Raw genomic sequence first — 25720 nt, forward strand, 5'->3', positions numbered from 1 at the left:
GTGTGGACAGGTGGCAGAACCATGTCCTGCAAGCTTGAGTCAGGTGGATGCAGAGAATGGTGGCCTGGCCAACGTTGGATGCATGGGGATGGCACATGTCACAATACCCACACACTCATGGACATCATGCACAATACACAGTCTAATCCCACACAAACAGCTTGCATCTTGCTACTCGACACATAGACACATAGCCACTATCACGGAAAACCATGCCAGACATGCCGTATGCACCGTGGCAACACACCAGCATTGACTGAGAATAGGCACCTTGGAGGCATAGGGACACCTTTATTATTCATGTATTCGGGAATGCAGAGGCAACTCGGAGTACACATAAACAGGTCATGTGGAGTAACATGTGGGTCCAACACTGGAACCCCCCTTCTGCAGCACAAATGCGTGATAGCCATGGAACGGGCACACAAGTGTCGGCTAACAGCTAAACACCCCCTGCTGCTCACGGAGAGGCTGCCATACACCATTGATCCTCTGATGTGGAAGTCCCACACCATGTCAAGCCAATGCAAACCGTATGTGTCCGAGGGCAGTGTTACACACATTGATGCCATCATCACAATCCACTATCCCATCACAGATGACTGTCAACAAGTCTGACCGTCTATTTAGGTGTACCCAGCTACATGTCATGTGTCCCATGGTGATGCGACATGTCTGCAGAGGAACCAAACATCGACAGGGGCAGTGTGCACACATCGGAAACACCCAATACACCCCTGATGCATCCCTTACCCTAAGGAGACTTCCAAACTTGTCCGTTCGTGTAACGCTGAGTCAGCACACGATGATGTGTCCATGAGGAATAGCAGTGCCACAACAATGCAACCAGCAGACGGCATGCGCAAGTACCTGGGGATGAGAGACACACAAGAAGTCAGCCACAAAAAGCACAGCCACTTGCATGTGCATGTACTCGACACATGTAAGGATGACAACATGCTAGGTCACAATTATGACTGGGGAAATACACTCATCACTGGCACCATCACTCCAGTGACACATCCACACACACCTCTGACTCACGTGGCATCCATGCAGATGGACACACACATCGCAACACATGCCACACGGGGACCAATGCGTGCACACACAGACACTGGTACTCACCACTAAGCAAAGAAGTCGCGTATGAGCCGACTCCGGATGTCCTCTTGCGGAACCACATCCTCCACATCACTAGCCCCATTGCCAAGCCCTTCGTCCTCCACGGGTGGATGGTCCTGATCATCTTGATCCAGGATGAGTGGCACAGCTTTCTCAACTGCCATGTTGTGCAGCATGCAGCAGACCATGAAGATTTTGCAGACCTTCGCCGGGGCATATGGGAGGGCGCCGCCGGTCTTGTGGAGGCATCTGAATCGGCTCTTCAGGAGGCCAAATGTCCTCTCTATCACTCGCCTTGTCCGGCCATGGGCGGTGTTGTAGCGGAGCTGGGCCGGCGTGATGGGGTTGCGGAGAGGTGTGATCAGCCATGGCATGTTGGGATAGCCAGCGTCCCCTACATGGAAACCACATGGACATAAGTAGGACAGGAGAAGCGGTCGTGCTGGAAGTCTACGCAAAATACAGGACAGACAGAGTGTACCCATCAACAACACATGCTCGTTCGTTGCGCAGCTGCGTCATCATTTCAGGCACCCTGCTACGCCTCATGATGTAGGCATCGTGTGCTGATCCTGGAAAACGAGCACAGACATGTGAAATCACCATGTTGGACAGACACACCACAAGGGCATTGATGGAGTGGTAGTGTTTGCGATTCCTGTACGCTACCTCCTGTGCCTGTGGTGGTACCAAAGCCACATGTGTCCCATCTATGGACCCAATGACATGGGGCATCCCTCCCAGGGCATAGAATCCACGCTTGACCCCAGTCAACAGTTCAGGAGTTGGGAAATGGATGAACTCATCCAGGTGAAGCAACATGCCCTCTAAGAAATCATGCAGCACACGGCTGAACATGCTCTGGGACATGCCACCAACATGAGCTATGGTATATTGAAAGGTACCCGTGGCAAGAAAATGTAGGGCTGCCATTACCTTCAGCTTGGGTGTCAGTGCCGTAGGATACCTGTGCAGCGGTTGCAGGTGTGGTGCCAGCCTTGCCGTCAACTCCTCAATCAACGGTTGGGGGAAGCGGTAGCACCGTATACAGTCATTCTCCCGCATGTCAGCTAAGTCCGGAATTGGTCGGGGAAGAGGCGGCGCTCTGCAGTAATTTGGAAGTGACAAGGAAGAGTGAGTGCACTACAACAACAATGTATTTGTACTGAGCACATGTTAATCTGTCAATACACATATGCTACATACGGAGCCAGGTATGTGCCACATGCCCTGGACACGTATGGCTGCCAGGTGACACTCCTACCAAGACCCAGCTACACACGGAGATTGTGACCCTCCACATGCCATGGCATGGGATTAGCTGTGTCCCAGTGTAAGTGAACAGCCAGACGCAACACAGGAGTGACATACATCAACACATGAGCAGAAGTAGGATGTCGATTTCAGAGACAGGTAGCGGAACACTAGAGCCACAGGTCACATGACATTACACTAGGACATCCCACACACCTTGCCAGTAAGGTGTACATGTAATGACTCACCACACATACATTGAGAGGATGCAGACATGTCCTTGTTACGCTACTCCGTGTCCTATGCATACATATGCACCTCACATCCGATACCACATGTGGCCTGGTGTGCGTAACAGTGTGCCATGTCCATCTACACACAGACACATGTTGGTTGCTGCAACAGCTGATGCTTTTGAGGGAGCACCAACATCAAGCTAATGGGAACACACCACACATACATGACATAGATACATCGTGCACCATGGGTAGTCACATGTCTGGTGTGGTAACCCCTGTAGCGGGCATCAGGGGACACTTGCGTGTGTTGTTGACTGTGCCATGCCAGTGACGCTCATCCCAAGTGTGCAGTACGACATGCACACATGTCAAAGGAGTGAAGGGCATGCCTGGCACACATTGCACCGTCACACATAACATCTGTACACATCTCATCATACATCTGTTGCCTTCTCGACTCAGGAGTAATGTGCCACATCACAGCCTTTCACACCTGTGCCCCACACATGTAGTACTGCCCAGACAATGCCTTGATGTCCATCCATGGACAAGTATGTCAGCTCTATTCCTTCCTGTGTGCTGCCTGTCACCACTGTGATGTGTGAAAGGCACCGTACATTCGCTCAGAAGGCCTGTGTACGTTCCCTATCACTATGGGTGTGCTCGCGTATGCGTACCCATAGTGATAGTGAGCGTACGCACGCGTGTACGGTCCGTATCACTATGGGTACGCATACGCGAGCACACCCATAGTGATACGGACCGTACACACGCCTGTACGCTCACTATCACTATGGGTACGCATACGCGAGCACACCCATAGTGATAGTGAGCGTACAGGCACGTGTACGGTCCGTATCACTATGGGTACGCATACGTCAGCACACCCATAGTGATAGTGAGCGTACAGGCATGTGTACGGTCCGTATCACTATGGGTACGCATACGCCAGCACACCCATAGTGATAGTGAGCGTACAGGCGCGTGTACGGTCCGTATCACTATGGGTACGCATACGCCAGCACACCCATAGTGATACGGACCGTACACACGCGCGTACGCTCACTATCACTATGAGTGTGCTCGCATATGCGTACCCATAGTGATACGGACCGTACACGCGCCTGTACGCTCACTATCACTATGGGTGTGCTCGCGTATGCGTACCCATAGTGATACGGACCGTACACACGCCTGTACGCTCACTATCACTATGGGTACGCATACGCGAGCACACCCATAGTGATAGTGAGCGTACAGGCGCGTGTACGGTCCGTATCACTATGGGTACGCATACGCGAGCACAACCATAGTGATAGTGAGCGTACAGGCGCGTGAACGGTCCGTATCACTAAGGGTACGCATACGCCAGCATACCCATAGTGATACGGACCGTACACACGCGCGTACGCTCACTATCACTATGGGTGTGCTCGCGTATGCGTACCCATAGTGATACCGACCGTACACACGCCTGTACGGGCCGTTGCTATGCATTTGGGGTGCCCTAGGGCCCCGGAACGCACCGTACCTGTGTGTGAATCTCCAAATTACATAGAGGACACATGAGGGACAAGTATAAAGGCCTACATGCATGCTGGTTGTCATGGAGACCAAGTTTAAAGTATGAATTTTTTTCTGCAGGTGCACCGCAAAAGTCAGTTTGAATGAATCTACTTTGTTGCAATGTGGTTCTGGAGTTGACATCATGCTCAAGAAAAAAAACAATGAAAACCCACTGACTGTGCTAGGTTTGAAGGGATTGGAGGAAACATAGGATGCAAATGTGAGTGACCAATCGCTCTGTACTCCTGTGCATGAAACAGGCCAGCAAGGCAGATATAAGGCAGCCAGGTCCCATGAGAGAGCACTTGCCTGCACATCTTTGGATTCTACGACCCAGCTGCTGCTGCTGATTCCCTGTAACCATGTCAAGGTCTGTGGAGAGGGCACAGCCTTTCACCCTGGAGGAGAACCTGGCATTGCTGGATGTGATCCTCCCACGGTACCCCCTGCTGTATGGGCGACCAGGGTATCAGGTGAGTGCAGAGTCCACTAGCACAGACTGTGTCCCTTTTTTGTGACTGTGACTTCTGCCATTGTGTCCAGGTGTGACACACATGCAATGTACTGTAGGGGGGGTCCCAGGGGGGGGGGAATTCCTGATGTCTCCCAGCTAGAGCATGCTGTGGTGCATGTCTGCCGTCCTCACTTGCATTGTGTTTACTGTGACAATCACTGCATGGTGCATGCCACATTCTGCCTGTCTTATCCTCCTGGGAATGTAGCTTCTACAGTCCTCATGTGATTATGTGGTCAGCCCAGTGTGACAGGTGAGTGTACCCACAGATGTGTGTTAGTTCTGTGTACCTGTGCTGAGAGTGTCCACATGATGTGTTCGTACCCTGGACATCGGTGTGTGTGTAAGTCCCCTGTCTTGTGGGTGGGTGCATATGTGGAGTGTAGCACCCAAGCTGCATGAGGGATGGATATACCCTGCCCATGTGATGTGAGCAGGAAGCAGTGCTGTGTGTCTGATGTGCAGAGCCAGCCCCACACCTGTGAGCCCCCCCCGTCTAGTGGCACATGTGCAGAGTGAGGTTTGTAGCTGCATTTGGCAATGGCAGGTGAATGTCCTGTGCCTGTGTGTGTCTGTGTACTCTGCTGAGGTAGCGTCAGTGGCCTGTGGCATGTGACTGCTTTGAGGTGCTGCACATAATCCTGGTGTAGCTTGTGATGCACAGTGTGAGCCTGGATCATTGATTGTGTCGTTGCCCTCATTCCACCTGTGTACTTTCAATGGCACGTACTGCTTTTGCCCTTCCCCAGAGGATCATGTCCCTATGACAAAGGTGCAATGCGTTGGATGCATACTATGCCTTGTTGTAAACAGCAAATTTGTTCTAATCTGTGTCTCTGTGACATGTGCCAGGTGTATTGATGTAGTGTCACTTGTTCATCCTCACAGGTAGGCGCCTCTGCCAAGAAGCAGATCTGGATGAACGCCGTCAGTGCCGTGAGGAGGACGGACGGTCGCAAGCGGCGCCTGGCCCAGGTGAGAAAACGCTGGCAGGATATCCGGTGCTGGACGCGGAGGATCGCACGGGTCCTGCTGGGGGACTCACCTGAGACCCATAAGAACCGCGGGCGCCGCCGTCTGACCCACATCCACAAGCGTGTGCTGGCGGTGGTCTTTCCAGACTTGGAGAGGCGCTTACAGGAGAAGCAGCAGCAGGAAGGGGGTAGGTACATGTGTGTTTGTTGTGTGTCACCAGCATTTGTAAGTGCACAGTCGCATGGATACACTGCCAGGGTTTAAAGGTGCTGTGCAGATCCTGTTACCCACAGTATAGCGGTGCTCTCCTGCCTCCCTTCCCCTCCTTGCAATGTGTTCCCTGGTCTGTGTGTAGTCACTCCTTCACAAGGTTATGTAGGCTGGCACTTTATCCACGTGAACAATGCCTGTAGCATCATGTGTGGGGGTGGTGTGTAACAGGTTTTGGGACCTTGCCTGTGCCCTGTCCAGTTCAGTACTTGTGGGTTCCATGTCAGTTGGCACTGATGCTGAGTCCAGACATGGGAGTTAGTCTCTCAAGTGTCATGCCTTACAGCACGCATGTCCTATGTTGTGGCCTGTGACATGATGTGCATGAGTGTGCGATACGCATAGTGCAGGGATGGTGGCGTGTGTTGCAGTCATTCCCATTCAGGACCATGGAGTTGTGTGGCCACTACTGTCCCCTGGGGCATATTTTCCTAGGTGTCATGTGTGTCATTACAAAATGTGGACACTCTCAGTGTCTACAGCATAGGTTGTGCTCTGTGCCATTGTCCCCTGGAACCATGTATATTGACGTAAAATGTAGTACAAGTGTCCACTGTACAGCCTGACCTGATTTTCCTTGTTCATACTCACGGTGGCCAGTGCCTGTGTGTCTTGTTACAATCATCTGATGATGCCCATTCGTACATGATTATTTGGACAGGCGCACCTTGGGTATTTTGTGTCCAATCTTGCATTTATCCAGCCCATATGTATTTCACCCATACTAAGAGATGTAAGTGCTTCCTGTGTCTCAACAAATTATCTCATGTAGGGGGTGGTTGGTACGGACAAAGCCTACATGTCGAAACCTGATATCTCCTTGCTAGGTCTGGCCAGTGTGTGATGTTTGTCTGGACATACACTCAAGGTACAGTGAGCCAGTCATGGTGGGCATGTTTTCAGTATTACCTATGCAGCATGTGCCTCAAGTTCATGGATATGGTCCCTGCTCATCCCTATTTTCGGCAACGCTGTGTGGTGCAGATGCAATGCTGGATTGTCCCCAGGGCCTGGCTCCTCTGTCAAAATCCATTTCATGTCATTTGCTATTGTGTCATGCTCTCCATAGTTTTTCATTGGCATGGTGGGTTAACCAACTGTGTGTTGCATGCCCTACATCTGTACCTTGTTTTGTAGATGTTACTCATCTTCCTTTTCAGGCTGTGCACTGTAACCTATGTAGATTGGACTCATGTGACATATGTATACAGGTGTATGATTAATTGCTGTCTCTTCACCTTGCCCACAGCATCGTCGGGGGACACGGAGGGAGACATCAGCACAGACGGAGCGGAGGGACCGAGCACCAGTGCCAGCGGTGACATCGTGGCTGGCACATCGAGTGGAACTGAGGCGGAGGAGAGTGAGGCCGAGGACCTGTCCACTGGCACCACAGAATATGAAGCTGACGGGTCCGAGGATGATCTCTCCAAGTGGGCAGAGGCTGCACCAGCAGCTGACAGCAGCACAACATCGGTCCCCGCCCCCTCCATTGCCATCAGCCGCCTCCCACTTGCTCGTGTCCCTTCCCAGCGTGCCCAGTCACCACATGTCTCCTTCCTGCCAGGCACCGCACCCCCTGCCCCTGTCTCCACTGCTGCCGCCAATGCCGAGTCTGTGGACATCCAGCGGCAGTTGCAGGTTGGTCAGGCTGCGATGCTTAATGTCCTCCATGGCCACAGCCAAGTGCTGAACAACATGGAGGCATACTTGGAGAGCATTTTCTCATCGCAGGCTGACCAACGCAACTTGCTGAGGTCCATTGACTCGACACTGACTGCAGCAGTGGGTCTCCTGCAGCGCTTCGTTCAACCCCCTACCCCTGACCCATCCACACTTCCCACTCCCATGCCTGTCCCACGTACACCCAGACGTCAGCATGCACCCACCACAACAGACACAGGCACCACACCAGCAGGGAAGGTCAAACGCACACCTCCTGGCACGCACACACAGGGTGAAGTAGGCACACCCACTGGGTCGGGGGCAAACGTAAGACACGCAGCCAGTGTGGGAGTCCGCATTCCACCAAATCCACTCCCTCCCAATCCCCTCCCCTCAGCTCTCCTGGCCACATATCCGGCAAAGACTCCTTCATGGCCGCTCTGTCCCTGAGCCCCACAGTGACACCACCCCGCAAGCGGTCAAGGGAGTCCCCGGTCAGGGTGGTTGAGTTCCCCCCCTTTCCACACCCTCCCCCAGTGGCGCTGCGACCCATCCCTCTGATCCCCCCCTCCTTGGGGCCTGTGGTTCCTTCGGGTGCAGGGGAGTCGCTGGAGGACCTTGCTAAGGTGTGCAGCGCCATCCTGGCCTCCGCCTTTGGCCCTGCCCCACCCCCTGCGGTGGAGTCCTCCATCCCTGCACCCACGACGCCTACCCTTCGCCCTCATGTCCCTGCGGTGCCTGGTCCTTCCCCCCCCCACATGATGCCCTCCCCCCTCTGGAAGACGAAGGAGTCTAACTGTGCAGGCAAGCTAGGGGACACGCGTCCCACTGTGTCCCCCACCTGGATTTGAACTTTGGATTGCCCTATGGGCATTGTACATTTTGAACTTTCAAGGGACAAACAGATTTTTGGATGCTGAATAAAGCAATTTCTTTTTCCTTAGTACACTACTGTCTGTCTGGTATTGCTGTTGGTGGACCTGCCCCATTATTTTGGGTGGTGATTATGTGTTGTGTGCGTGGGAATTGTAGTCTTGTGCTGGTCATAGGGTGGATCCTGGTATCTGTGTGCCATCACCAGCTGTTGGCTACATAACTTTGTTCATGTACGCAGTTCCTGCATGGTGACATCGTCCCAAGGTGTGTTCCTTCCTCTGTGTAACCTGACATCTTCCCTGCAGGGTCTTTCCAATATGTGGTGCTGAGCTGTGTCTACATTGGCTGGGTGTGTGACGGACTCGTTAGACTTGGGCCATGCATGCTGAGCGATGTCTCCACCTGCATCATTCGTGGCATCCTTGGTGGTCACTGTACTTGTGTATGTAGACTGTTGTCATGACTTCATGTGGACATGTCTTCTTTTCGGCGCTATGCATGTGTATACTCCCAGCCTCGCACACATGTGGTACATGTACTGCAGGATCTTTGTGCACCTGACTGACATTTGTGGGCATTGGATCTGTGGGTACTCCACCCTTTTCTTTGCAGGGGCACTGCTGTGAGTGTTAGGCACCCACCACTCCTGTGTCTGGGCACTGCTGGGAGGACTCAGCACACACCCCTCCTGTGTCTGGGCACTGCTGGGAGTGTTAGGCACCCACCCCTCCTGTGTCTGGGCACTGCTGGGAGGACTCTGCACACACCCCTCCTGTGTCTGGGCACTGCTGGGAGGACTCTGCACACACCCCTCCTGTGTCTGGGCACTGCTGTGAGTGTTAGGCACCCACCCCTCCTGTGTCTGGGCACTGCTGGGAGGACTGCACACACCCCTCCTGTGTCTGGGCACTGCTGGGAGTGTTAGGCACCCACCCCTCCTGTGTCTGGGCACTGCTGGGAGGACTCTGCACACACCCCTCCTGTGTCTGGGCACTGCTGGGAGGACTCTGCACCCACCCCTCCTGTGTCTGGGCACTGCTGGGAGGACTCTGCACACACCCCTCCTGTGTCTGGGCACTGCTGTGAGTGTTAGGCACCCACCCCTCCTGTGTCTGGGCACTGCTGAGAGTGTTAGGCGGCCACCCCTCCTGTGTCTGGGCACTGCTGGGAGGACTCTGTACACACCCCTCCTGTGTCTGGGCACTGCTGAGAGGACTCTGCACACACCCCTCCTGTGTATGGGCACTGCTGGGAGGACTCTGCACCCACCCCTCCTGTGTCTGGGCACTGCTGGGAGGACTCTGCACACACCCCTCCTGTGTCTGGGCACTGCTGGGAGTGTTAGGCACCCACCCCTCCTGTGTCTGGGCACTGCTGGGAGGACTCTGCACACACCCCTCCTGTGTCTGGGCACTGCTGGGAGGACTCTGCACCCACCCCTCCTGTGTCTGGGCACTGCTGGGAGGACTCTACACACACCCCTCCTGTGTCTGGGCACTGCTGGGAGTGTTAGGCACCCACCCCTCCTGTGTCTGGGCACTGCTGGGAGGACTCTGCACACACCCCTCCTGTGTCTGGGCACTGCTGGGAGGACTCTGCACACACCCCTCCTGTGTCTGGGCACTGCTGGGAGGACTCTGCACACCCCCCTCCTGTGTCTGGGCACTGCTGGGAGGACTCTGCACCCACCCCTCCTGTTTCTGGGCACTGCTGGGTGGACTCTGCACACACCCCTCCTGTGTCTGGGCACTGCTGTGAGTGTTAGGCACCCACCCCTCCTGTGTCTGGGCACTGCTGGGAGTGTTAGGCACCCACCCCTCCTGTGTCTGGGCACTGCTGGGAGGACTCTGCACACACCCCTCCTGTGTCTGGGCACTGCTGGGAGGACTCTGCACACACCCCTCCTGTGTCTGGGCACTGCTGGGAGTGTTAGGCACCCACCCCTCCTGTGTCTGGGCACTGCTGGGAGGACTCTGCACACACCCCTCCTGTGTCTGGGCACTGCTGGGAGGACTCTGCACCCACCCCTCCTGTGTCTGGGCACTGCTGGGAGGACTCTGCACACACCCCTCCTGTGTCTGGGCACTGCTGTGAGTGTTAGGCACCCACCCCTCCTGTGTCTGGGCACTGCTGGGAGGACTCTGCACACACCCCTCCTGTGTCTGGGCACTGCTGGGAGGACTCTGCACACACCCCTCCTGTGTCTGGGCACTGCTGGGAGGACTCTGCACCCACCCCTCCTGTGTCTGGGCACTGCTGGGAGGACTCTGCACACACCCCTCCTGTGTCTGGGCACTGCTGTGAGTGTTAGGCACCCACCCCTCCTGTGTCTGGGCACTGCTGGGAGGACTCTGCACACACCCCTCCTGTGTCTGGGCACTGCTGGGAGGACTCTGCACACACCCCTCCTGTGTCTGGACACTGCTGGGAGTGTTAGGCACCCACCCCTCCTGTGTCTGGGCACTGCTGGGAGGACTCTGCACACACCCCTCCTGTGTGTGGGCACTGCTGGGAGGACTCTGCACACACCCCTCCTGTGTCTGGGCACTGCTGGGAGGACTCTGCACCCAACCCTCCTACTTCAGGATATGTACGCTTAGAACATACACGGGTGTGGATTCGCTCCATGCATACGGGGGTGGGGGTACGGTCCGTACATTCACGATTGGGGTGGGGGTACGCTCCATGCATACGGGGTGGGGGTACGGTCCGTACGTACACTGTTGGCATGGGGGGTACGCTCCATACGTACACGGGTGAGGGTACGGGTCGTACATACACGGTTCGGGTGGAGGTACGCTCCATGCATACGCGGGTGAGGGTACGGGTCATACTTACACTGTTGGGGTGGGGGGTACGCTCCATACGTACACGGGTGAGGGTACGGGTCGTACATACACGGTTGGGGTGGAGGTACGCTCCATGCATACGCGGGTGAGGGTACGGGTCGTACTTACACTGTTGGGGTGGGGGGTATGCTCCATACGTACGCGGGTGAGGGTACGGGTCGTACTTACACTGTTGGGGTGGGGGGTACGCTCCATACATATGTGAGTGAGGGTACGGGTCGGACATACACGGTTGGGGTGAAGGTACGCTCCATGCATACGCGGGTGAGGGTACGGGTCGTACTTACACTGTTGGGGTGGGAGGTACGCTCCATACGTACGCGGGTGAGGGTACGGGTCGTACATACACGGTTGGGGTGGAGGTACGCTCCATGCATACGCGGGTGAGGGTACGGGTCGTACTTACACTGTTGGGGTGGGGGGTACGCTCCATACGTACGCGGGTGAGGGTACGGGTCATACATACACGGTTGGGGTGGGGGTACGCTCCATACATACGCGGGTGAGGGTACGGGTCGTACATACACTGTTGGGGTGGGGGGTACGCTCCATACGTACGCGGGTGGGGATACGGGTTGTACATACACGGTTGGGGTGGAGGTATGCACCATGCATACGCGGGTGAGGGTACGGGTCGTACTTACACTGTTGGGGTGGGGGGTACGCTCCATACGTACGCGGGTGAGGGTACGGGTCGTACTTACACTGTTGGGGTGAGGGGTACGCTCCATGCATACGGGGATGGGGGTACGGTCCGTACATATCCGTACCCACGCTGTGGAATGCTTGTGCGGGCCGTACCCAGGCCTTTGCCATGTGGGTACAGCTGTCCCGCCATTGTTGGGGTGACGTAGGTGTGGGCGTGGTACGACTCGTACCCACGCTCTTAAGGCGTGGGTACGGGACGTACCTGTATTGTTGTGTTGCCGGTTCGCGTCGTCAACCACTTCCGTTGTGGCGGACGCTGGCTTTGCTGGACACGTCCCCACCCCCTCGTAGTGACCAGGGCCTGGGGGTCAGGAATGTCCAGGGCATGTGTGCTGTGTGACTTTGGTGGGGGTTTTGCGGCCTGCCCCCTGCTCCTGCCCCCCCCTTTCCGCCTCCCTTTGTTGTTCTGACCTTCTGCGGCGTCCGCGTCGTACCCTGTAGAGGAGGTCGACTGCTATGAGGGCCGGGATGACACGTAGGTTCGGGTCCATGTCTGTCCGTCGCGTGCAGGTACTCCTTGTTCGCGTCGTCCTATCTGTCCGTCGCGTGCAGGTACTCCTTGTTCGCGTCGTCCTGATTTCCCGGCAGTTTTTGGCTGCCGGAAAATATTCTCCGTGCGGGATGACGTCGGTGCGAATCGTACTTCCTGGTTCGTGAATGGCAGGCTGCGTGCGTCCCGACGTCACGTCGGCGCTTTCCCGGATCACATTTGTATGTTTATTTTCGTCGGTCGGGGTTTTGTACGATTCGTACGGAAATAGTATTTCCGTGCGAATCGTACTTGCATGTTTGTATATTGTTACGACCGGGTACGCGTCGGACGGAGAATATGCTCCGTCCGACGGCTCGTACCTGGTTTTTACAGGATCGCAATCGGCACCTCTGTGTCTTTACCAAATCATACTTATTCCAGAAGGCATGCCTATTACAGTAGATCAGGATCCTTTTTCGCATATTTGTTCCACAGTGTACTATACATTATGGAAGAAATACCATATTTAATACCCATAAACCTATTAGGTGTCCCCTCTAGGGGAGCCGGCTGACTACTTTCTAGATCCATATTGGTACCTCAAAGACAGCAACACTTTCTACGAAGTGAGCTAAAAACGGGCATGCAAAAAAATTTATAATAAATATAATATTATAAATAAATAGTCCTATTTTTTTTTTTTGGAGTTTAAATAATGTTTTTAATGTGTTATGGATGCGGGGATCACAGATCTCTATAAAATATATCTCAACAGTATTCCAAACGAAGAGAGACACTCGGGTGAGGATTTCCTCAGACATTGTACCCAATCAGACCTCCTTTGCCAATGATTTCACCAATGTAAAACCACATCAGGACTTCTGTAGCGACTAATCCATTCCTCAGTGCCTCCTTGACTGTGAGCTGCGAAAGCTTGCCCGACTGGAAGGACTTCACCAGCGCCTTCATGCTGTCAATAGCTTTGGAAATCTCCGCTGGAGAAGGTGTAGTCAGCTCCACTTTCGCATAGTACCAGAAGGTAGCCAATCTGGGTTTGGAGTAAGTAACAGCAGCGCCCACCAGCTGCGGTCCACGAGTAGTCACGGTCTTGAGGAGTCGCTGAGCTGCCTGAGCCATGGCTGCGGGAGAGGTGACCGTGAAGGAACAGGCGAGACGAGAGGAGAGAGCGTCTACAGGTCAAAGAGAGGAGCGCAGATGGGGAAGAGCGTTAGCGGAACTAGAGAGAGGAAAACGCGAGAAAAAAGCGTCACGCACCAGCGAGAGGGAAATTAGAAGACAGAGTTTCCGCAGAAACCAACGAGAGTGAGATTAGGAGGAAATAGTACTATTCTCAAATAGTACTGATCCCAAATCAAAAGTAGACGACAAAAATTCTCCTCATTACCCGCCTTTGTTCGTTGCAATGAACAAAACAAACAGACAAAACCAGAATCTTGGCCAAGCAAATCCAAAACAAGAGTGTTGGGTCAGCGACCTTACCAAACCAAAGTCTCCAACCTCCACCTGCCAAGCTCTGGGTTGACCTAATGGTCACTTACACCAAAGGAGATCTCAGTCGGGACCGGCCAACACCTGGAGGGTTAGACCTGGAAAACCAGAAAAACACGTCGGTCTGCAAAGACAAAGGGTCTCCTAGTGCAGGGTACCTCCTTCGCAGATTCCTGTCCTCCATCAAGACCGCACCTTTGGATGGCCGCGTCTCTGATGAGCCCCACAAGTTGGGCGCCAATCTGTGGAAATGAGCCTTTTTAGGGGCCCACTGGTGCAGGGGTTCACCCTTATCTGTCCACGGGTTCTTTAAACCAACAAAGAGGAGATTGGCACGGAAGCTGGAATATCAAATAACAAATTTATTATCACTCATGAGTGGGACTACATCAATACAGAACCCTCAGGCAATGTATGAGGTAGTACATGTAATACAGAAACCATGGGCCTTTTATACAATTTGTAGCTGAGTAAGCATGGAGAGTCAAAAAGAGGAGGTACAAGCAGTTCACAGAAATAGCTATTGACTAACATGGACAGATAGAAATCATTTAGTCGGCAGAGTGGGAGGAGGAACAAAACTGCTTACATAAGTTGGATAGCCTGACAGTTGCACTCTACAACAGGTCCTTTCTGAGCCTACATTGCTCTGGCTCAGTGCTGAAGGAGTTACCTATAGATGATGACTCAAGCAGAATAGAAAAGCAGGCGACAGTGAAGACGGAAGAGTCACATGGCAAACACATGGCTAATGCAAATGTATGCCACAAACAAAATGACTACAGCTTATGCTAACGGTAATTTCTGCGATTTCCATAGACGGCCCTTTTAGCATTAGCTATAGACATTCGGGTGCCGATTACGATCCTGTAAAAACCGGGTACGAACCGTCGGACGGAGCATATTCTCCGTCCGACGCGTACCCGGTCGTAACAATATACAAACATGTAAGTACGATTCGCACGGAAATACTATTTCCGTACGAATCGTACAAAACCCCGACCGACGAAAATAAACATACAAATGTGATCCGGGAAAGCGCCGAAGTGACGTCGGGACGCACGCAGCCTGCCATTCACGAACCAGGAAGTACGATTCGCACCGACGTCATCCCGCACGGAGAATATTTTCCGACAGCCAAAAACTGCCGGGAAATCAGGACGACGCGAACAAGGAGTACCTGCACGCGACGGACAGACAGGACGACGCGAACAAGGAGTACCTGCACGCGACGGACAGACATGGACCCGAACCTATGTGTCATCCCGGCCCTCATAGCAGTCGACCTCCTCTACAGGTTACAACGCAGACGCCGCAGAAGGTCAGAACAACAAAGGGAGGGGGAAAGGGGGGGGGCAGGAGCAGGGGCAGGCCACAAAACCCCCACCAAAGTCACACAGCACACATGCCCTGGGCATACCTGACCCCCAGGCCCTGGTCACTACGAGGGGGTGGGGGCGTGTCCAGCAAAGCCAGCGTCCGCCACAATGGAAGTGTTGACGACGCTAACCGGCAACACAACAATACAGGTACGTCCCGTACCCACGCCTTAAGAGCGTGGGTACGAGTCGTACCACGCCCACACCTACGTCACCCCAACAATGGCGGGACGGCTGTACCCACGTGGCAAAGGCCTGGGTACGGCCCGCACAAGCATTCCACAGCGTGGGTACGGATATGTACGGACCGTACCCCCACCCCCGTATGCATGGAGCGTACCCCCCACCCCAACAGTGTAAGTACGACCCGTACCCTCACCCGCGTACGTATGGAGCATACCCCCACCCCAACAGTGTAAGTACGACCCGTGCCCTCACCCGTGTACGCATGGAGAGTACCCACCATGCCAACAGTGTACGTACGGACCGTACCCCCACCCCCGTATGCATGGAGCGTATCCCCCACCCCAACAGTGTAAGTACGACCCGTACCCTCACCCACGTACGTATGGAGCGTACCCCATGCCAACAGTGTACGTACGGTCCGTACCCCCACCCCGTATGCATGGAGCATACCCCCACCCCAACAGTGTAAGTACGACCCGTACCCTCACCCGCGTACGTATGGAGCGTACCCCCCACCCCAACAGTGTAAGTACAACCCGTACCCTCACCCGCGTACGTATGGAGCGTACCCCCCACCCCAACAGTGTAAGTACGACCCGTACCCTCACCCGCGTACGTATGGAGCGTACCCCCACCCCAACAGTGTAAGTACGACCCGTACCCTCACCCGCGTACGTATGGAGCGTACCCCCATGCCAACAGTGTACGTACGGACCGTACCCCCACCCCGTATGCATGGAGCGTACCCCCACCCAAATCGTGTATGTACGGACCGTACCCCCACCCGCGTATGCATGGAGCGAACCCACACCCGTGTATGTTCTAAGCGTACATATCCTGAAATAGGAGGGTTGGGTGCAGAGTCCTCCCAGCAGTGCCCAGACACAGGAGGGGTGTGTGCAGAGTCCTCCCAGCAGTGCCCAGACACAGGAGGGGTGGGTGCAGAGTCCTCCCAGCTGTGCCCAGACACAGGAGGGGTGGGTGCAGAGTCCTCCCAGCAGTGCCCAGACACAGGAGGGGTGTGTGCAGAGTCCTCCCAGCAGTGCCCAGACAAAGGAGGGGTGTGTGCAAAGTCCTCCCAGCAGTGCCCAGACATAGGAGGGGTGGGTGCAGAGTCCTCCCAGCAGTGCCCAGACACAGGAGGGGTGGGTGCAGAGTCCTCCCAGCAGTGTCCAGACACAGGAGGGGTGTGTGCAGAGTCCTCCCAGCAGTGCCCAGACACAGGAGGGGTGGGTGCAGAGTCCTCCCAGCAGTGCCCAGACACAGGAGGGGTGGGTGCAGAGTCCTCCCAGCAGTGCCCAGACACAGGAGGGGTGGGTGCCTAACACTCCCAGCAGTGCCCAGACACAGGAGGGGTGGGTGCCTAACACTCCCAGCAGTGCCCAGACACAGGAGGGGTGGGTGCAGAGTCCTCCCAGCAGTGCCCAGACACAGGAGGGGTGGGTGCAGAGTCCTCCCAGCAGTGCCCAGACACAGGAGGGGTGTGTGCAGAGTCCTCCCAGCAGTGCCCAGACACAGGAGGGGTGTGTGCAGAGTCCTCCCAGCAGTGCCCAGACACAGGAGGGGTGGGTGCCTAACACTCACAGCAGTGCCCCTGCAAAGAAAAGGGTGGAGTACCCACAGATCCAATGCCCACAAATGTCAGTCAGGTGCACAAAGATCCTGCAGTACATGTACCACATGTGTGCGAGGCTGGGAGTATACACATGCATAGCGCCGAAAATAAAACATGTCCACATGAAGTCATGACAACAGTCTACATACACAAGTACAGTGACCACCAAGGACGCCACGAATGATGTAGGTGGAGACATCGCTCAGCATGCATGGCCCAAGTCTAACGAGTCCGTCACACACCCAGCCAATGTAGACACAGCTCAGCACCACATATTGGAAAGACCCTGCAGGGAAGATGTCAGGTTACACAAAGGAAGGAACACACCTTGGGACGATGTCACCATGCAGTAACTGCTTACATGAACAAAGTTATGTAGCCAACAGCTTGTGATGGCACACAGATACCAGGATCCACCCTATGACCAGCACAAGACTACAATTCCCACACACCCAACACATAATCACCACCCAAAATAATGGGGCAGGGCCACCAACAGCAATACCAGACAGACAGTAGTGTACTAAGGAAAAAGAAATTGCTTTATTCAGCATCCAAAAATCTGTTTGTCCCTTGAAAGTTCAAAATGTACACTGCCCATAGGGCAATCCAAAGTTCAAATCCAGGTGGGGGACACAGTGGGACGCGTGTCCCCTAGCTTGCCTGCACAGTTAGACTCCTTCGTCTTCCACAGGGGGGAGGGCATCATGTGGGGGGGGGAGGACCAGGCACCGCAGGGACATGAGGGCGAAGGGTAGGCGTCGTGGGTGCAGGGATGGAGGACTCCACCACAGGGGGTGGGGCAGGGCCAAAGGCGGAGGCCAGGATGGCGCTGCACACCTTAGCAAGGTCCTCCAGCGACTCCCCTGCACCCGAAGGAACCACAAGCCCCAAGGAGGGGGGGTCAGAGGGATGGGTCGCAGCGCCACTGGGGGAGGGTGTGGACAGGGGGGGATTCAACCACCCTGACCGGGGACTCCCTTGACCGCTTGCTGGGTGGTGTCACTGTGGGGCTCAGGGACAGAGCGGCCATGAAGGAGTCTTTGCCGGATATGTGGCTAGGAGAGCTGAGGGGAGGGGATTTGGAGGGAGTGGATTTGGTGGAATGCAAACTCCCACTCTGGCTGCGTGTCTTACGTTTGCCCCCCGACCCAGTGGGTGTGCCTACTTCACCCTGGGTGTGCGTGCCAGGAGGTGTGTGTTTGACCTTCCCTGCTGGTGTGGTCCCTGTGTCTGTTGTGGTGGGTGCATGCTGATGTCTGGGTGTACGTGGGACAGGCATGGGAGTGGGAAGTGTGGATGGGTCAGGGGTAGGGGGTTGGACGAAGCGCTGCAGGAGACCCACTGCTGCAGTCAGTGTCGAGTCAATGGACCTCAGCAAGTTGCGTTGGTCAGCCTGCGATGAGAAAATGCCCTCCAAGAATGCCTCCATGTTGTTCAGCACTTGGCTGTGGCCATGGAGGACATTAAGCATCACAGCCTGACCAACCTGCAACTGCCGCTGGATGTCCACAGACTTGACATTGGCGGCAACAGTGGAGACAGGGGCAGGGGTGCGGTGCCTGGCAGGAAGGAGACATGTGGTGACTGGGCACGCTGGGAAGGGACACGAGCAAGTGGGAGGCGGCTGATGGCAATGGAGGGGGCGGGGACCGATGTTGTGCTGCTGTCAGCTGCTGGTGCAGCCTCCGCCCACTCGGAGAGATCATCCTCGGACCCGTCAGCTTCATATTCTGTGGTGCCAGTGGACAGGTCCTCGGCCTCACTCTCCTCCGCCTCAGTTCCACTCGATGTGCCAGCCACGATGTCACCGCTGGCACTGGTGCTCGGTCCCTCCGCTCCGTCTGTGCTGATGTCTCCCTCCGCGTCCCCCGACGATGCTGTGGGCAAGGTGAAGAGACAGCAATTAATCATACACTTGTATGCATATGTCACATGAGTCCAATCTACATAGGTTACAGTGCATAGCCCGAAAAGGAAGATGAGTAACATCCACAAAACAAGGTACAGATGTAGGGCATGCAACACACCGTTGGTTGACCCACCATGCCAATGAAAAACTATGGAGAGCATGACACAATAGCAAATGACATGAAATGGATTTTGACAGAGGAGCCAGGCCCTGGGGACAATCCAGCACTGCATCTGCACCACACAGCGTTGCCGAAAATAGGGATGAGCAGGGACCATATCCATGAACTTGAGGCACATGCTGCATAGGTAATACTGAAAACATGCCCACCATGACTGGCTCACTGCACCTTGAGTGTATGTCCAGACAAACATCACACACTGGCCAGACCTAGCAAGGAGATATCAGGTTTTGACATGTAGGCTTTGCCCGCACCAACCACCCCCTACATGAGACAATTTGTTGAGACACAGGAAGCACTTACATCTCTTAGTCTGGGTGAAATACACATGGGCTGGATAAATGCAAGATTGGATACAAAATACCCAAGGTGCGCCTGTCCAAATAATCATGAACAAATGTGCATCATCAGATGATTGTAACAAGACACACAGGCACTGGCCACCGTGAGTATGAACAAGGAAAATCAGGTCAGGCTGTACAGTGTACTACATTTTACGTCAATATACATGGTGCCAGGGGACAATGGCACAGAGCACAACCTATGCTGTAGACACTGAGAGTGTCCACATTTTGTAATGACACACATGACACCTAGGAAAATATGCCCCAGGGGACAGTAGTGGCCACACAACTCCATGGTCCTGAATGGGAATGACTGCAACACACGCCACCATCCCTGCACTATGCGTATCGCACACTCATGCACATCATGTCACAGGCCACAACATAGGACATGCGTGCTGTAAGGCATGACACTTGAGAGACTAACTCCCATGTCTGGACTCAGCATCAGTGCCAACTGACATGGAACCCACAAGTACTGAACTGGACAGGGCACAGGCAAGGTCCCAAAACCTGTTACACACCACCCCCACACATGATGCTACAGGAATTGTTCACGTGGATAAAGTGCCAGCCTACATAACCTTGTGAAGGAGTGACTACACACAGACCAGGGAACACATTGCAAGGAGAGGAAGGGAGGCAGGAGAGCACCGCTATACTGTGGGTAACAGGATCTGCACAGCACCTTTAAACCCTGACAGTGTATCCATGCAACTGTGCACTTACAAATGCTGGTGACACACAACAAACACACATGTACCTACCCCCTTCCTGCTGCTGCTTCTCCTGTAAGCGCCTCTCCAAGTCTGGAAAGACCACCGCCAGCACACGCTTGTGGATGTTGGTCAGACGGCGGCGCCCGCGGTTCTTATGGGTCTCAGGTGAGTCCCCCAGCAGGACCCGTGCGATCCTCCGCGTCCAGCACCGGATATCCTGCCAGCGTTTTCTCACCTGGGCCAGGCGCCGCTTGCGACCGTCCGTCCTCCTCACTGCACTGACGGCGTTCATCCAGATCTGCTTCTTGGCAGAGGCGCCTACCTGTGAGGATGAACAAGTGACACTACATCAATACACCTGGCACATGTCACAGAGACACATATTAGAACAAATTTGCTGTTTACAACAAGGCATAGTATGCATCCAACGCATTGCACCTTTGTCATAGGGACATGATTCTCTGGGGAAGGGCAAAAGCAGTACGTGCCATTGAAAGTACACAGGTGGAATGAGGGCAACGACACAATCAATGATCCAGGCTCACACTGTGCATCACAAGCTACACCAGGATTATGTGCAGCACCTCAAAGCAGTCACATGCCACAGGCCACTGACGCTACCTCAGCAGAGTACACAGACACACACAGGCACAGGACATTCACCTGCCATTGTCAAATGCAGCTACAAACCTCACTCTGCACATGTGCCACTAGAGGAGGGGGGCTCAGAGGTGTGGGGCTGGCTCTGCACATCAGACACACAGCACTGCTTCCTGCTCACATCACATGGGCAGGGTATATCCATCCCTCATGCAGCTTGGGTGCTACACTCCACATATGCACCCACCCACATGACAGGGGACTTACACACACACCGATGTCCAGGGTACGAACACATCATGTGGACACTCTCAGCACAGGTACACAGAACTAACACACATCTGTGGGTACAGTCACCTGTCACACTGGGCTGACCACATTATCACATGAGGACTGTAGAGGCTACATTCCCAGGAGGATGAGACAGGCAGAATGTCGCATGCACCATGCAGTGATTGTCACAGTAAACACAATGCAAGTGAGGACGGCAGACATGCACCACAGCATGCTCTGGCTGGGAGACATCAGGCATTCCCCCCCCTGGAACCCCCCTACAGTACATTGCATGTGTGTCACACCTGGACACAATGGCAGAAGTCACAGTCACAAAAAAGGGACACAGTCTGTGCTAGTGGACTCTGCACTCACCTGATACCCTGGTCGCCCATACAGCAGGGGGTACCGTGGGAGGATCACATCCAGCAATGCCAGGTTCTCCTCCAGGGTGAAAGGCTGTGCCCTCTCCACAGACCTTGACATGGTTACTGGGAATCAGCAGCAGCAGCTGGGTCGTAGAATCCGAAGATGTGCAGGCAAGTGCTCTCTCATGGTACCTGGCTGCCTTATATCTGCCTTGCTGGCCTGTTTCATGCACAGGAGTACAGAGCGGTTGGTCACTCACATTTGCATCCTATGTTTCCTCCAATCCCTTCAAACCTAGCACAGTCAGTGGGTTTGCTTTGTTTTTTTTCTTGAGCATGATGTCAACTCCAGAACCACATTGCAACAAAGTAGATTCATTCAAACTGACTTTTGCTGTGCACCTGCAGAAAAAAAATCATACTTTAAACTTGGTCTCCATGACAACCAGCATGCATGTAGGCCTTTATACTTGTCCCTCATGTGTCCCCTGTGTAATTTGGAGATTCACACACAGGTACGGTGCGTTCCGGGGCCCTAGGGCACCCCAAATGCATAGCAACGGCCCGTACAGGCGTGTGTACGGTCCGTATCACTATGGGTACGCATACGCAAGCACACCCATAGTGATAGTGAGCGTACGCGCGTGTGTACGGTCCGTATCACTATGGGTGTGCTGGCGTATGCGTACCCATAGTGATACGGACCGTACACGCGCCTGTACGCTCACTATCACTATGGGTACGCATACGCGAGCACACCCATAGTGATAGTGAGCGTACAGGCGCGTGTACGGTCCGTATCACTATGGGTACGCATACGCCAGCACACCCATAGTGATACGGACCGTACACGCACCTGTACGCTCACTATCACTATGGGTGTGCTCGCGTGTGCGTACCCATAGTGATACGGACCGTACACGCGCCTGTACGCTCACTATCACTATGGGTACGCATACGCGAGCACACCCATAGTGATAGTGAGCGTACAGGCGCGTGTATGGTCCGTATCGCTATGGGTACGCCTAAGCCAGCACACCCATAGTGATACGGACCGTACACGCGCCTGTACGCTCACTATCACTATGGGTGTGCTAGCATATGCGTACCCATAGTGATGGTGAGCATACAGGCGTGTGTACGGGCCGTATCACTATGGGTGTGCTGGCGTATGCGTACCCATAGTGATACGGACCGTACATGCGCCTGTACGCTCACTATCACTATGGGTACGCATACGCGAGCACACCCATAGTGATAGTGAGCGTACAGGCGCGTGTACGGTCCGTATCACTATGGGTACGCATACGGCACCACTCCCATAGTGATAGGGAATGTACACAGGCCCTCTGAGCGAATGTACGGTGCCTTTCAAACATCACATTGGTGACAGGCAGCACACAGGAAGGAATAGAGCTGACATACTTGTCCATGGATGGACATCAAGGCATTGTCTGGGCAGTACTACATGTGTGGGGCACAGGTGTGAAAGGCTGTGATGTGGCACATTACTCCTGAGTCGAGAAGGCAACAGATGTATGATGAGATGTGTACAGATGTTATGTGTGACGGTGCAATGTGTGCCAGGCATGCCCTTCACTCCTTTGACATGTGTGCATGTCGTACTGCACACTTGGGATGAGCGTCACTGGCATGGCACAGTCAACAACACACGCAAGTGTCCCCTGATGCCCGCTACAGGGGTTACCACACCAGACATGTGACTACCCACGGTGCACGATGTGTCTGTCATGTATGTGTGGTGTGTTCCCATTAGCTTGATGTTGGTGCTCCCTCAAAAGCATCAGCTGTTGCAGCAACCAACATGTGTCTGTGTGTAGATGGACATGGCACACTGTTACGCACACCAGGCCACATGTGGTATCGGATGTGAGGTGCGTATGTATGCATGGGACACGGAGAAGCGTAACAAGGACATGTCTGCATCCTCTCAATGTCTGTGTGGTGAGTCATTACATGTACACCTTATTGGCAGGGTGTGTGGGCTGTCCTAGTGTAATGTCATGTGACCTGTGGCTCTAGTGTTCCGCTACCTGTCTCTGGAATTGACATCCTACTTCTGCTGATGTGTTGATGTATGTCACTCCTGTGTTGCGTCTGGCTGTTCACTTACACTGGGACACAGCTAATCCCATGCCATGGCATGTGGAGGTTCACAATCTCCGTGTGTAGCTGGGTCTTGGTAGGAGTGTCACCTGGCAGCCATACGTGTCCAGGGCATGTGGCACATACCTGACTCCGTATGTAGCATATGTGTATTGACAGATTAACATGTGCTCAGTACAAATAAATTGTTGTTGTAGTGCACTCACTCTTCCTTGTCACTTCCAAATTACTGCAGAGCGCCGCCTCTTCCCCGACCAATTCCGGACTTGGCTGACATGCGGGAGAATGACTGTATACGGTGCTACCGCTTCCCCCAACCATTGATTGAGGAGTTGACGGCAAGGCTGGCACCACACCTGCAACCGCTGCACAGGTATCCTACGGCAGTGACACCCAAGCTGAAGGTAATGGCAGCCCTACATTTTCTTGCCACGGGTACCTTTCAATATACCATAGCTCATGTTGGTGGCATGTCCCAGAGCATGTTCAGCCGTGTGCTGCATGATTTCTAAGAGGGCATGTTGCTTCACCTGGATGAGTTCATCCATTTCCCAACTCCTGAACTGTTGACTGGGGTCAAGCGTGGATTCTATGCCCTGGGAGGGATGCCCCATGTCATTGGGTCCATAGATGGGACACATGTGGCTTTGGTACCACCACAGGCACAGGAGGTAGCGTACAGGAATCACAAACACTACCACTCCATCAATGCCCTTGTGGTGTGTCTGTCCAACATGGTGATTTCACATGTCTGTGCTCGTTTTCCAGGATCAGCACACAATGCCTACATCATGAGGCGTAGCAGGGTGCCTGAAATGATGACGCAGCTGCGCAACGAACGAGCATGTGTTGATGGTGGGTACACTCTGTCATTCCTGTATTTTGCGTAGACTTCCAGCACGACCGCTTCTCCTGTCCTACTTACGTCCATGTGGTTTCCATGTAGGGGACGCTGGATATGCCAACATGCCATGGCTGATCACACCTCTCCGCAACCCCATCACGCCGGCCCAGCTCCGCTACAACACCGCCCATGGCCGGACAAGGCGAGTGATAGAGAGGACATTTGGCCTCCTGAAGAGCCGATTCAGATGCCTCCACAAGACCGGCGGCGCCCTCCCATATGCCCCGGCGAAGGTCTGCAAAATCTTCATGGTCTGCTGCATGCTGCACAACATGGCAGTTGAGAAAGCTGTGCCACTCATCCTGGATCAAGATGATCAGGACCATCCACCCGTGGAGGACGAAGGGCTTGGCAATGGGGCTAGTGATGTGGAGGATGTGGTTCCGCAGGAGGACATCCGGAGTCGGCTCATACGCGACTTCTTTGCTTAGTGGTGAGTACCAGTGTCTGTGTGTGCACGCATTGGTCCCCGTGTGGCATGTGTTGCGATGTGTGTGTCCATCTGCATGTATGCCACGTGAGTCAGAGGTGTGTGTGGATGTGTCACTGGAGTGATGGTGCCAGTGATGAGTGTATTTCCCCAGTCATAATTGTGACCTAGCATGTTGTCATCCTTACATGTGTCGAGTACATGCACATGCAAGTGGCTGTGCTTTTTGTGGCTGACTTCTTGTGTGTCTCTCATCCCCAGGTACTTGCGCATGCCGTCTGCTGGTTTCATTGTTGTGGCACTGCTATTCCTCATGGACACGTCATCGTGTGCTGACTCAGCGTTACACGAACGGACAAGTTTGGAAGTCTCCTTAGGGTAAGGGATGCATCAGGGGTGTATTGGGTGTGGCTGTTGTTTCCGATGTGTGCACACTGCCCCTGTCGATGTTTGGTTCCTCTGCAGACATGTCGCATCACCATGGGACACATGACATGGAGCTGGGTACACCTGAATAGATGGTCAGACTTGTTGACAGTCATCTGTGATGGGATAGTGGATTGTGATGATGGCATCAATGTGTGTAACACTGCCCTTGGACACATACGGTTTGCATTGGCTTGACATGGTGTGGGACTTCCACATCAGAGGATCAATGGT

General features: G+C 54.2%; 1 pseudogene; it reads right to left on the reverse strand.

Annotated features, from left to right (window-relative positions):
• Nucleotides 1–13204: 13204 nt before the first annotated feature.
• On the reverse strand, nucleotides 13205–13761 carry LOC146835239 (ATP synthase F(0) complex subunit g, mitochondrial pseudogene; annotated as a pseudogene).
• Between the last annotated feature and the right edge of the window lie 11959 nt (nucleotides 13762–25720).

This window comes from Triturus cristatus, chromosome 4_2 (genome assembly GCF_964204655.1).
Source record: "Triturus cristatus chromosome 4_2, aTriCri1.1, whole genome shotgun sequence".
In the NCBI taxonomy this organism is placed as follows: Eukaryota; Metazoa; Chordata; class Amphibia; order Caudata; family Salamandridae; genus Triturus; species Triturus cristatus.